The sequence below is a fragment of the Castor canadensis genome, chromosome 6 (genome assembly GCF_047511655.1).
Source record: "Castor canadensis chromosome 6, mCasCan1.hap1v2, whole genome shotgun sequence".
In the NCBI taxonomy this organism is placed as follows: Eukaryota; Metazoa; Chordata; class Mammalia; order Rodentia; family Castoridae; genus Castor; species Castor canadensis.
In genome coordinates this window covers 76,270,271-76,283,009 of record NC_133391.1, presented here as the reverse complement: position 1 = coordinate 76,283,009, position 12,739 = coordinate 76,270,271, and the positions used below count along the sequence as shown (strand labels likewise).

Here is a 12,739-nt window from a genome sequence, read left to right as displayed (position 1 = left end):
GTGATCTGGAGCTTATTTAATATCTCAGGACCTCTTCTGGAAAATAGGGATACTGGTTTCCCAGAATTTCTGAGTTCTTTACAGTGATGAGGTACTGGGCCATAAAATACAACTCTTGTTTCAGCTTTTGTAATAAGAGACTGTGTAGTGTAAGAATAGAGGCCTCTGCTGGCAGTCACTGGACTGTTGTGAGGGTTAAAGCATTTCAGATATGCTAGTTGCAGAGTTATGCTCAATAAGTGCTGGAGAATGTATTATAATTGTTACTATTATTAATTATTATTGCTGATCTCTATGAGGTTTAACAAAGGCAAAGGGAGAACAGTGAGTGACCTTTGCCTTGAAGAGGAGAGGCTTGATATGTGGGGGATTTTATTGGTTTTTTTTTGTGGGGGGAGGTTGTTTTTGAGATAGGGTCTCTGTATGTGGCCCAGACTGGCCTTGAACTCATGTTCCTCCTGCCTTAGCCTCCTGAGTGCTGGGATTACAGGTGAGAAACAGCACACCCAGCTCAGCTCCACATCTGGGTTGGCATTTTTCTTTCATTGTCACAAAAAAAGGTTTTATATCCCCTCGTATTTTGAAAGAGTGGCTTCCTTAATCATAGCTCCTAGAAACAAACTACCTCTGCCCCCAAACCTTACTACATTTTAAGATGTTGTAGTATCCCTTCCTTAAGGCTGCACCTTGCTGTTCAGCACTATTTGGGTTGTGGCAGATATTTTACTTTTATGAGTAAAGCTACTTTTATCATTTTCTATCTCATTCTTCTCATATTTGTGATCATTTCCCTCCAGATAAATTCTTAGAAGAATTTCTAGGTCCATGGATCTATCTGTATACTTCCAGGGCCTTGACCCCATTCTAGCACTGGCTTCCCTTCTAACAGTAGCCTGTGTTTCTATTAAACATCTGGCTAGGGTCATTCTCTTCAATGTCTACTCAGGGCCTGGGCCCCTCCGTGTGTACCAGGGAACACTTGGAACAGGAATGACCTCATCCCCATCTGCCGAGTGAATGAGGGATCAGGCTACAGGGTGATGTGCTTCTCAGGTTTCCAGGAAAGCCACGGTCACCTAAGGTTTCCTACAAGCAATGTACAGTGCAGATCAGGACAGGGCAGCCAGTGTTGGTCAGTTCCCCTAGACTTTAGCTAGTGCTGGGCTTGTGGTTAGACTGAAGCAGCAGCAGCCTTAGAGCAGGTCCAGAAGCAAACTTTGCAGCCCAAGAAGAAGAAGAGGGAGATGAGGAGAAAATCAGTTAGATCTTTGCCAAGATTAGCTTTATCACACAAAGCAGAGACTGAAAGTTAAGGACGTGTGAAAGCAGACCTGCCTAAGCTGCAGAACAGGCTGCTGTGTCCCTGGGTGCAGATGGGTGACAGTGAAGCAATAGAGCTTCCCTCTCAGTGTTAGGAAACTCTACCCAGAAATAGGACTGCAGACTCCACCTGCATGGATATTGGCTGGTGATCCCGCTTCCCTCCTTTCTCAGAGTAAAACATTTCAACTGAAAAATCTACATGTGTACATATTCATGTATACATATGCATATATGTGTATTTGATTGAAAAGTATATAGGACCATAAAAGTGTGTGTGCTTTATACTTCATTGTTTTTTCTGGGAAACTGGAATGGTATCCAGACTGGCATGGAAAGCATCCTTGTAGGAGTGGTAAAGTCAATGATGCATGGACAACTAGGTCAGGAGCTAGAAGGTTCTATGGGACTTGCATCTCCCAGATTTAATCCAGCCATCCCATCATTGTTAGGCCAACAGCTAACAGAGTGCTGTAACAGTTTCATACACTTCACCTTTACCTTTGTCCAGTCCAGGAACAGAGACAAAACTTCACTGTATTGAAGTGCTCTTTGTTACTAAAGTACAGTTGAAGATTATACACATAATCTGTAAATTCCCATGTATTACATATGCATGTTCTTCAGTTTAAGGCCTCTTTACATACCTAACTCAGTGCTTCCCAAACTTTAGTCATTTACATACTCTCCATTTATTGTTTGAGCCACAATCACATAATTCATGCCTGTTATCTGTTTAATGTAATTTAAATTGACTTTAAAGCAACTTACTTCTTTACATGGCCTAATCCTGATATGTAAAATCTCTAAAAATATGAATTTGATGACCTCATTGTATTATTCTGTACTACACATTAAAATAAATACATAACCATGAAGATAAAAAAGCATTTGTCCACATCCAATCTGTGAATTATCTTGTGTATCACCTGTGGAATGCGTACCATAGTTTGAAGTCCACAAACTAGGCTCTTAATTTTGACTACTCCAATCTTTCCTCTTAGTTTAAAGATACAAACTCAAGTTCCTTCTGCCCAATGGACTAGAACTGGACTCAGGTATTATATTACTATGGACACTCGCTATTCATCAGTCAGTATAAGGTTCATTGTAACACCTGTCCAGATTTAATGTGAATCTACTTTTCTTCAGGTTCTTGCCATAGAGCAAATATGCTGTTAGAGGGATTGCACTATGTAGGCACACATTCACACACAGAGCATGTGTGTGCACACACACATACCTCTCCTCCACCTTCATGCTTGCCACATAGTGTTTTCCAGAAGCTCGTTTCTGTCTGTCGGATCTTTTGTCCAGTTTGCTTCTGTTTGTCCTCAATGAAGTGCCTGCAGGTGGATGTTTCCTCTGTGTTCCATTGGTGGGCACCTTGAAAAACCCCAGTTGAGATGCTTAATGGGGCTGAGCTCCTGGAGTAGCTTGCTCAGGTGCCTCCTTTGAGGTTCTGGTTATTTATTGTCAGTACACTTCTACCTAACTCTCTATACTGCAGCTCTGTGCAGAAGTTGGAGCCCTGTCCTTTTTCTCCAAGGTGAATACTTGTGGCCTTATATGGTCATTAGCCTCCGTGTTCCCAGAGAAGACACTCCTTGGGAATTCTGTAGGCTCACTCCTCTTTGCACCTACACTTCAGATTCAGAGAAGTGTCTGGCATATTAGATGATGCTTGTAGATGTGTGTCTCATCTTCCTGGCAGAGTTTCCCCTTCTGTGGAGGTGGAACAGTAGTTTACCAAGGCACCAGCGTGCAACTTTCTGCTTCAATCTGTGGGAATGAGTGGATTCTTCTCCATGTGGCTTTTTTTATTTTTCCTAAAGGGCAAGTTGTCTTTACAAAGCCAATGGTCTCTTCCCAGAATGAGGAGCCAGGTAGTTTCTCCTGCTCTGTGCTAGGTGGAGATTTAGATCAGCTTCAAGGTAGCAATTGACTCCTCCTAGCATAGACAGTGTGTGGTGGAAGGGGGTCTAGGAAGGACATGGGGAGGGGCTCCAAGCTGAAAACTCCATGGGAAAGAGCAAAGGGAATGATGGGAAACTACAGAATTTAGAAGGCATCATAGCAACACATGCAAATCATCAGGAAACCACTGAATGTTTTCTGAGGAGGGGACTAGATATCAAACATGTCTGTAGCTGGTCAAGAACTTTTTTCTAAAAGGGGGGAATTTTGAAAAATATATTAAAAGAAATGAGGGTCCCAGTCTGGCCCAAAGGACAGAAAGGAGACCTATGGTATGCAACAGATGGAACAGGGGACAGAGTTCTTCTGTAAGTAGTAGTGGATATCTTTGTCTCTAGAGCTGAAGAGGGGTCTATAGAAAGATAATTTCCCCAAATGACATTGGAAGACATTTTCCCATAGAAATTGATTTTCTATTTATCTGTGTTTAATTTACTGGACTAAATAACTTTTCAAGTGGCTTCTCATGCCTAGCAAAATGTATAACAATATCATTTAAACTTTAAAATTGTATGTCATGGTAATGCCCCTATTTTCCAATTAGAAGGAAATAAAATTTTTGTTAAATAATGCACTCAGGGTCACCCAGAAACAAAGTAGTAGATTTGTATGCATTCTGTCTCAAAGGTACACTGTTAACCAATGATTTGATTACTGAGTTCCCAGTTCCAATGTGTGGAATAGTTTTGAGGAGACTGTTAGGAATGGCTGTTGTGACCTAATCAGCAAATCCAACCTTTATTTCCAAGGAAAAACATTTCAAGTACCACACATGAACCTGGAGGCTACATTTGCATTAAGCTGGGTGTCTGCCTCTTTGGAGCTGGGTGGAAGGATGAATGGTTGTATTTGATAAAGAACCCTGAGGCCAAACTACACTTGAGCCTCACTCAGTAGCAATGGTGAAAGTAACTGTGCTCAACTAATGTATCTGTCAGCTTGTCAAGCCTATCATGATCTGATCCATCCCCCAACTGATAATCCTATAGAGTAGGTTCTCATTCACACTTTATAGAAAGGTACATCGAGGCTAGGGAGGGTAAGCAACTAGCAGTTGGCAGAAGAGGAATGTGTTGACAGGTGGTCTCTCATCCCTCTACCTGTTGTCTCCATAAGGGTTCTTCATCAGAGTTTGAGCTACAGAAGTAAAAATCTTTGCAAGGCTGAGTTAACAGAAGCAATAAAAGCCATCTGTCCCAGCTTCCAAGACTACCATGGGGGCAGTTGGCCATATTGAATGGGAAATGAAATATGCAAACTGGCAAGCTGTAGCACATGGCAGCCTCCCCTCCAAATCTCGCACTGACTCTGCAAAGAGCAGTATGTATTCAGTGGTGGCTTTGACATACTGGGCCAAGGCACTCACTCTCATTTAGGATTACCTCTGAACAGATGGAACATGGTTTTTCAACTGTGCTGCCAGACGGATAGTGGCAAAGGAGATTACTGTTTAAGCTCTAGGTTTCCACACAGATCCATCATCCAGCAAAAATGAGACTGGTCTATGTAGGTGAAAGGTACTAACACATGATCTGTACTTTTTCAGGGTATTGTAGAAGGTAGAGAGACAGCCACAGGTCTTATACCTGTTAGATTTCTTCTAAGAGGTGGCAAAGTGACATTTAAGAGTGATTTTGTCTCAGATTTTGAGTATTTATACCAAAATGTTGAAATGAGTTTCTTGGAACCATGGTTCTTAGACTTGAATGTGCATTAGAGTGTAGGGAACTTATTAAAAATACAGATATTTCATTTCCTCCCCAGGACTTTCCGAGTTAGGAGATCTTAGCTGGAGCTCAGGCATCTGTATTTTTAAAAGCGCTGTGATGATGCCAGTGCTAACTCAAGTTAGAAAAGCACAGGCTTAGCATGGTGGGACATAGTAAGAGCTGCTTGTATTCTGCCATCACCAGCCCCTCTCTTGACTTCCTGTCAAGGTGTTTGAAAGCCGAGGCTGCAGTCAGACTGAGTCATTTTATTGTCAACTCTATCAGCTACCAACTCTGAGACCTAGAGGATGTTACTTTCCTTTTCTGAACCTCCATTTTTTAATCTGTAAAATTGATCACTAATAGCTGCCCTGGAGGGTGATTACAGTGAGACAGTACATATAAAGTACTTGACACTGTGCTTAGAACACATTAAGTACCTAATAACTATTAGCTACCATTATGATTATTATTAACAGGCTATAGTTTTACCTTACAGTTATCTAAAGAAATAGGCCCCTTTTGGAGCCTGCAGATTCCAAAGGAGAGGCCATCGTGAGGGAAAGGCAGCTGCACTGGTTCCAGAGAAAGCTCATGTGATGCTTGAGAACAAATACATCGGCAGCTTGCCATACGTTGTGCAGTGTTGATAAGGGTGGAGAGAGGCAGGAATGGATTCTTGGGCATTGTTTCACATGGATCATGTTAACTAGCTGCTGGGATTATGGCTCTGATTAATTCTTTTAGTTCAGCTAATGCATCCTGGACTCTCTCCCAGACAGCTCCAGTGAGAGATTGAGAATATAGCTTATGTACATCTCATGTGTATCTTCCTTGTTGAAAAATGACTGGAAATTCATCCAATTCAAAGGCTTACATAGTGCATTGTAGTCAAAGCCTTAGCATGTGCTGTATCTTAGGTTGCCTTTGGAGATCCTGGATGCATCACACACACCTGTCTACTTTGACAGACGACATGTTTATTCACATGGATTCCTGTTGTCACACAGGCTACAGAAGGTATAGTGTGGCTCTTAGCTTAACTATATGTGGTTACTATGTGTGACTGAAAACCACATAGTTGATGCAGTCAGTAAAAATATTGTGTAAAAAGTTAATGGCAAGAAAAAAGTTCAAGGTAGATCACTAAATAGAAAAAAATAATATAGGCTCATTTCTGACATCACTAACTGAACAGAGCAGATAATGTAACATTAGGGGTGATGTGACCTTCCTTTTTAAAAGAAAAAGTGTGTGTATGTGTGTGAGTGGGTGCATTTCTTTAGATAGCAGAACAACTGGACATTTATAGGACAAAATGAATACAACTAAAGGGTGTTGCATACAGATCTGTATGTATGTATGCCTTTCTACAGTTTCTAAATGGAAAAAGAATGCATGTTTATTATGTATTGACTTATTTTTAAGTTATTAAAAATAAAACTTCCTAATTGTACCTTCCATTTACTATCCCCAGTATAGTATATCCCCAGATTGAAGGGAACTTATTAAAAATACAGATGCCTCATCTCCTCTCCAGGACTTTCTGAGTTAGGAGATCTTAGCTGGAGCTCAGGCATCTGTATTTTACAATGAATTACAGTATAAAAATAAGTAAATACATAGTTTCTTCTTTTCAGTGAGCAACCAAGTAAGCAGTCTGTATGTGAACTCCTTCAGCTTCTAGACAATCATAGGTTGAAGGGCAAGCAACTGTACTCAAAAGTCAGTTCTCAGGTAGGAAAGAGGACAAGTTGGAGGTAGCAGGGTATCCTTTCAACTCTGATTATTCAATCCCTACTCAACTGTTAATTGCAGGCTCATTCCTGCCTTGTGTTTTTTTTTTTTTGGTTTTTGGGTTTTTTTTTTTTTTTTTTTGAAATGGTGAGGTTCCATTTCCAGGCTTCCCCCTTGTGTATCTATGTCCCATTCCTGTGAATCAGTTCAATCCTAGGCCAGCCACAGTGCTTTCACCATTCTCTCAGGAAATCCAGTTTTATTGGCATGATTTTCTTTTGCAAAGGAAAATGTTGTTATGAATGCCATGGGGAGAACGTAAGTTAGACAGTGCACAGAGGACCAAAACCAGAAGCTGTTTGCTGAAAACAACCTGCCAAAAGTTGTGCTATCAGGTAGTGTGGATATGATCAAAACAATGAATTGACCATAGTTTTCATTTGTCGACTCATTGTTTAAACCAGCATTGCCCAAGCTTCTTTTAGACTAATTTTTAACGACATTACCCAAACTCTTTTTATATGCTCAAACATATTACCCTAACTGCTTTTGAAGATTATTTTTATTTTAGGAACTGAAACTGAGTCAGCATGAAGTCAGACCACCTCACATTTTACTGTGGTGTGGCCTGCCACTATTATCAAGAGCAAAAGCTGTAGAGAAAAATTACTACAGAAAGTCTGATTCCAAGCTTCTCATGTACTTGGGTGTTTACCAGAGATGGTAAACCCAGAGTGCTGTGCACTCATCATTTTTTATTGCAAAATTCATTAAGCTGCCATGCTGTTATCATCCTGTCTTGTCAAGATGATGCATTACAGATTTCATTGCAAACTTTAACAAGCAAGAGAAAGTACACCTCTCTCCCACCCACAGCACAGGAAAGCCTGTAGGGATGTTGCTTGTGCCTTCCTATTTTTTTTATATAAAGCTCTCGGTCTTTGCAGAACTTTCTATCTGGTAACTCCCTTTGCTCTTTGTTTGATTTTATGGATAGAGTTCCTTTTTTTTTTTTTTTTTTTTTTTTGCTCTCAGGCATCATGAGCTGCTTTTTTAAAAACAACAACAAGAAAAGAAAAGCCAAAGCCAAACAAATGAAACAAATGGCTCTTCTTTCCCTCTTCTTTTTGACTTCTAGTCTCAGGGTTGGTGAAAAGGTAACATATGAGCTTGAATTCTGACAAACTTACTTCCCCATGCAGTGTGAAACCTCTCCCAAAGTGACTTTGAGGATCTATGTTTCATGTTTATCCTCCAGCTCTGTGTATTCAGTGGGCCAGGCATGTTCAGGCCTGCCAACATGTGTGAATTTGGCTTGGCTCTGTGCACTTTCCTGCCCTCGCCTGCGGGTTCTGTGATAAACAGAGATCTTGCCTCTGTCTGTGATGGGGTTGCCATTAGAGTGAGTCGGAGTCACTTAGTAAATATGGAAAGTGAAGTAGCTTAGCTCCCAGATTTCCATGGCAACTCCCAGAACAAGTACAATATCCCCAAAATCATTCTGCGGCTTTCCTTTTTTAGCCACACTGATTTAGTTGCATACTCATGTTTTTTCCGCTCCTGATTTGTACAAAAAACAAAAATCACTGTCACCAGTACTTTGGTTCCAAGGACATTAGTGGTCCCTGACTGAAGCACCTGCAAAATTAAGTTACACAATACTAGCTCATTCTGTTCCAGCAGCTTAAATTTGAATTGTATATTATTCTTTTATATATTCTCTCATAACCATTCATGGAGCTGTGGTATATGTGATGCATAGACTGGACACCAAAAAAGTATGGCGAATGCTGACCTCACTGGTCACTTTCATAGTGTGGCCAGACATGTGCCTGCCCTTGAGTAGCTTTCATCCTTAAGGACCAAGTCCACATCTAGTCCACCAGTCCTTTAGAATGTACGTGCATGAAAACACCCAGCACGTGACCAACACATGTTTACAATTGTGTGGGTATTTGTTTTATTTTTCCATTCCTGTTTCTGTACTCTTGTTTTCTGTGACTAATACAAATGGTTCTCTATCATCTTGTTGATTTGACTCATAACTGGTTGTTGTTTTCCTTTTGATGTCCACTAGCCTATAATTTTTTTTTTCCTCTGTCAAGGTCATTGCCGTGAGTCCCCTGTATACCTTCTGATGAGGAGGCCATAGCTGGCCTGAGTCATCAGGGATTCAAGGAGCTCAGCTCTATTATGTGAAAGATTTGGTTCATTTTCATTTAACAGACTTGTTCCAGGCTGCCTATTCTCCTGCTTTTCTCTCAGAAGTAAGGATTCATTTGCTAGGGGGTGGGAGGAAGAGGGAATCCTCCTGTTTTGAGTGGCAACACTGATCATTTTCTCTTTATTTCTTAATTTATTCCAAATGCTTTAGAATTTGCCTTGGTATAGTTTGCCATAACCACTTGAAACATTTGATTTGCATCTGATTTTACTCTCCACCCCTTTCTGGAATAATCTGTACCTTCCTACTCACCCTCAAGATTGTCAGACTTCAGCTTCCATCTTCCACCTAGAAGCTTTTAGTCTCTTTATCTGAAATCACAGATAATGAGACTTACCTCTACAAAACTATAGTTGTCTTATAGTCAAGGAATGGCAGGTTTCTGGGTTTCCTTGTCATATGTCATCCAATCAAAGAATACCAATAAGGAATCTGCCCCTTAGGATACATATTTGACAATCTTTCAGTGCAAAGCTGTGAAATCTTATGATATGTTTTGTGTGTTTTCTTCTTGGACATATAATTCTTTTGCTTGTGTTGCTGCTCTGTTATGTTATATGGTTATGTATCTGTGAAAAATATTAAATATCTATATAGGTACAAGTATCAAGCTAGAATCTCAAAAAAATTTAAAAAAAAAAAAGGATTCTAAAGTCCTCCAGTAAACAAAACAGTAGAAATCCTCAAGATCAATTTGGTGGTAGCTACCTGATACATTCTGTTAACTTTCTTAGTCCATACAAGATCAATTCCTTGTTTCTATCCCATCCTCTTTCTGTAGGAGGTTTATTTTACACAAATTCTCTGTTCCATTTGCCCCAGCCTTTCCTATTAGCTTATGGAGACACCCAGTCTGTAACACTGTAATAACCAGAACATATAGGGAACTTAACTAAATTCTCCCAAAACTAATGAACCAATAAAGAAATGGGCAAGTGAACTAAACAGAGTAGGAACTACTCTGGAGTTAGTAGGTATAGGTAAGAAGTTTCTCAACGAAACCCCAGCAGCACAGCAACTAAGAGATAGCATAGATAAATGGGACCTCATAAAACTAAAAAGCTTCTGTTCATCAAAAGAAATGGTCTCTAAACTGAAGAGAACACCCACAGAGTGGGAGAAAATATTTGCCAGCTACACATCAGACAAAGGACTGATAACCAGAATATATAGGGAACTTAAAAAACTAAATTCTCCCAAAACTAATGAACCAATAAAGAAACGGGCAAGTGAACTAAACAGAACTTTCTCAAAAGAAGAAATTCAAATGGCCAAAAAACACATGAAAAAATGCTCACCATCTCTAGCAATAAAGGAAATGCAAATTAAAACCACACTAAGATTCCACCTCACCCCTGTTAAAATAGCCATCATTAGCAACACCACCAACAACAGGTGTTGGCGAGGATGAAGGGAAAAAGGAACCCTCTTACACTGTTGGTGGGAATGTAGACTAGTACAACCACTCTGGAAAAATATTTGGAGGCTACTTAAAAAGCTAGACATTGATCTACCATTTGATCCAGCAATACCACTCTTGGGGATATACCCAAAAGACTGTGACACAGGTTACTCCACAGGCACCTGCACACCCATGTTTATTGCAGCACTATTCACAATAGCCAAGTTATGGAAACAGCCAAGATGCCCCACCACTGATGAATGGATCAAGAAAATGTGGTATCTATACACAATGGAATTCTATGCAGCCATGAAGAAGAACGAACTGTTATCATTCGCTGGTAAATGGATGGAATTGGAGAACATCATTCTGAGTGAGGTTAGCCTGGCCCAAAAGACCAAAAATCGTATGTTCTCCCTCATATGCAGACATTAGATCAAGGGCAAACACAACAAGGGGATTGAACTTTGATCACAAGGTAAAAGCGAGAGCACACAAGGGAGATATGAGGATAGGTAAGACACTAAAAAATTAGTTAGCATTTGTTGCCCTCAATGCAAAGAAACTAAAGCAGATACCTTAAAAGCAACTGAGGCCAATAGGAAAAGGGGACCAGGAACTAGAGAAAAGGTTAGATCAAGAAGAATCAACCTAGAAGGTAACACACATGCACAGGAAATTAATGTGAGTCAACTCCCTGTATAGCTATCCTTATCTCAACCAGGAAAAACCCTTGTTCCTTCCTATTATTGCTTATACTCTCTCTTCAACAAAATTAGAGATAAGGGCAAAATAGTTTCTGCTGGGTATCGAGGGGGTGGGGGGGAAGGGGGAGGGGGCGGAGTGGGTGTTAAGGGAGGGGGTGGGGGCAGGGGGGAGAAATGACCTAAGCCTTGTATGCACATATGAATAATAAAAGAAAAAGGAAAAAAAATCCTTATATCAACTAGCAAAAAATAAATAAATAAATAAAATCTCTTCATTGGGGCTTTTACAGGACACTAAGGATTTGCCTAGCTGGGTGTGGTAGTAAGTGCCTATAATCCTAGCACTTGGAAGGCTGAGGCAGAAAGATTAGTGATTTGAGATTGTTCTGGGGGTTTTGGAGAGGAGAGAATAATGGGAAAATTATTCTAACTTCATTTCACAAGCATAATTTGTTTTACAAACATGAGAAATGTAAAGCATAAAGAGAAAAGTACTTTTATGATATTATCCTCTTTGTTGCCTAAACAGACCTGGGTTCAAATGTTAACCTATAAGTTAGCCTATAATCTAAACTGTGTCTGTGATTCCAGCCTCTTCTCAGAGATATAGTATACCTGTAAGCCATGTCAAAAAGGCCCTGTAAGAATTAACCCACATTTATTTCTTGACAAGTGAAATAATTGCCAGAAACATTAGTTTATTTCAATATGGCCTATCTGTACTGAATAGAGGATGACACTGACGTTCCAAGTCGGTAATATTTTGCTATACTAATGGTGTCTGTGCCATTTAGCTACATTATCCCCAAAATGTTCTCTCAATGCATGGTTCCAAGTTTTTAAAGATGATTAAAAACAGAAAGTTCTTTTCTTTGAGCAGTATTCCAAAGTTTACAAAACACATTCCTGCTTATGATCCTACTTGATCCTCATGACAGTTCCATGAACTATGCAAGGCAGTTCTCATTCTCCCCATTCTAGAGATTTGTTACATAGGAATCAAGATCAAGTAGAAATTTCCCAAGTCCACCCAGCCCATCAGGGATGGAATCTTAAGAGAAACCAGGTTTTCTCTCTTCTGGCTTGATATTTTTTCCAGCCATGAAGAATGCAACTGCTTGAACCATGGACTCAGGTTTTTGTTTTTTGTATGCAGACTACTCTGCAGGCTCTTACAGCTCTATTTATCAAAGAATTAACTTGAAGTTAAACATCAAATACATGGATCTAGCAAAGCACAGGACAGTGGGGTGGGGTCAGGAATGTAGACTGACTGAGTCATAAGGAAGTTGATGGCCAAATAGATATTCTGTGGTGAAGTGCCATAGAATTAGAGGTAGGACATGGCCTGGGTGGTTAGGGTAATATTAGAGGTAGGAGTTTAGAATAAAAAGTGAGTATCACAGAAGCCAGGGGGTGGGGATCTGGCTGAATATAAGGAGTCTACAAAGGCTACTCTGTGTTCTGACTATCTGCTAATCAAAAGAAGGCACAATTTATGATGCAATGGCAGTACCATGCTTAGGAAGAAGCTTGGTGCATATTAAAGGGAGGAAGGAATCCTGTCAAGGAGAGGAAGGAATTTTACCTAAAATTTCATGTCACCTGTTTCCTTTTGACTCTTCCTTTCCCACTCCTAATTATCCTTTCTTATCCTTTTTTA

General features: G+C 40.1%; 1 protein-coding gene across 9 annotated transcripts in view; it reads left to right on the top strand.

Annotated features, from left to right (window-relative positions):
• Positions 1-12,739, top strand: part of Arhgap26 (Rho GTPase activating protein 26) — a 416,522-nt gene that overhangs the window by 330,839 nt on the left and 72,944 nt on the right. The window lies entirely within an intron of this gene.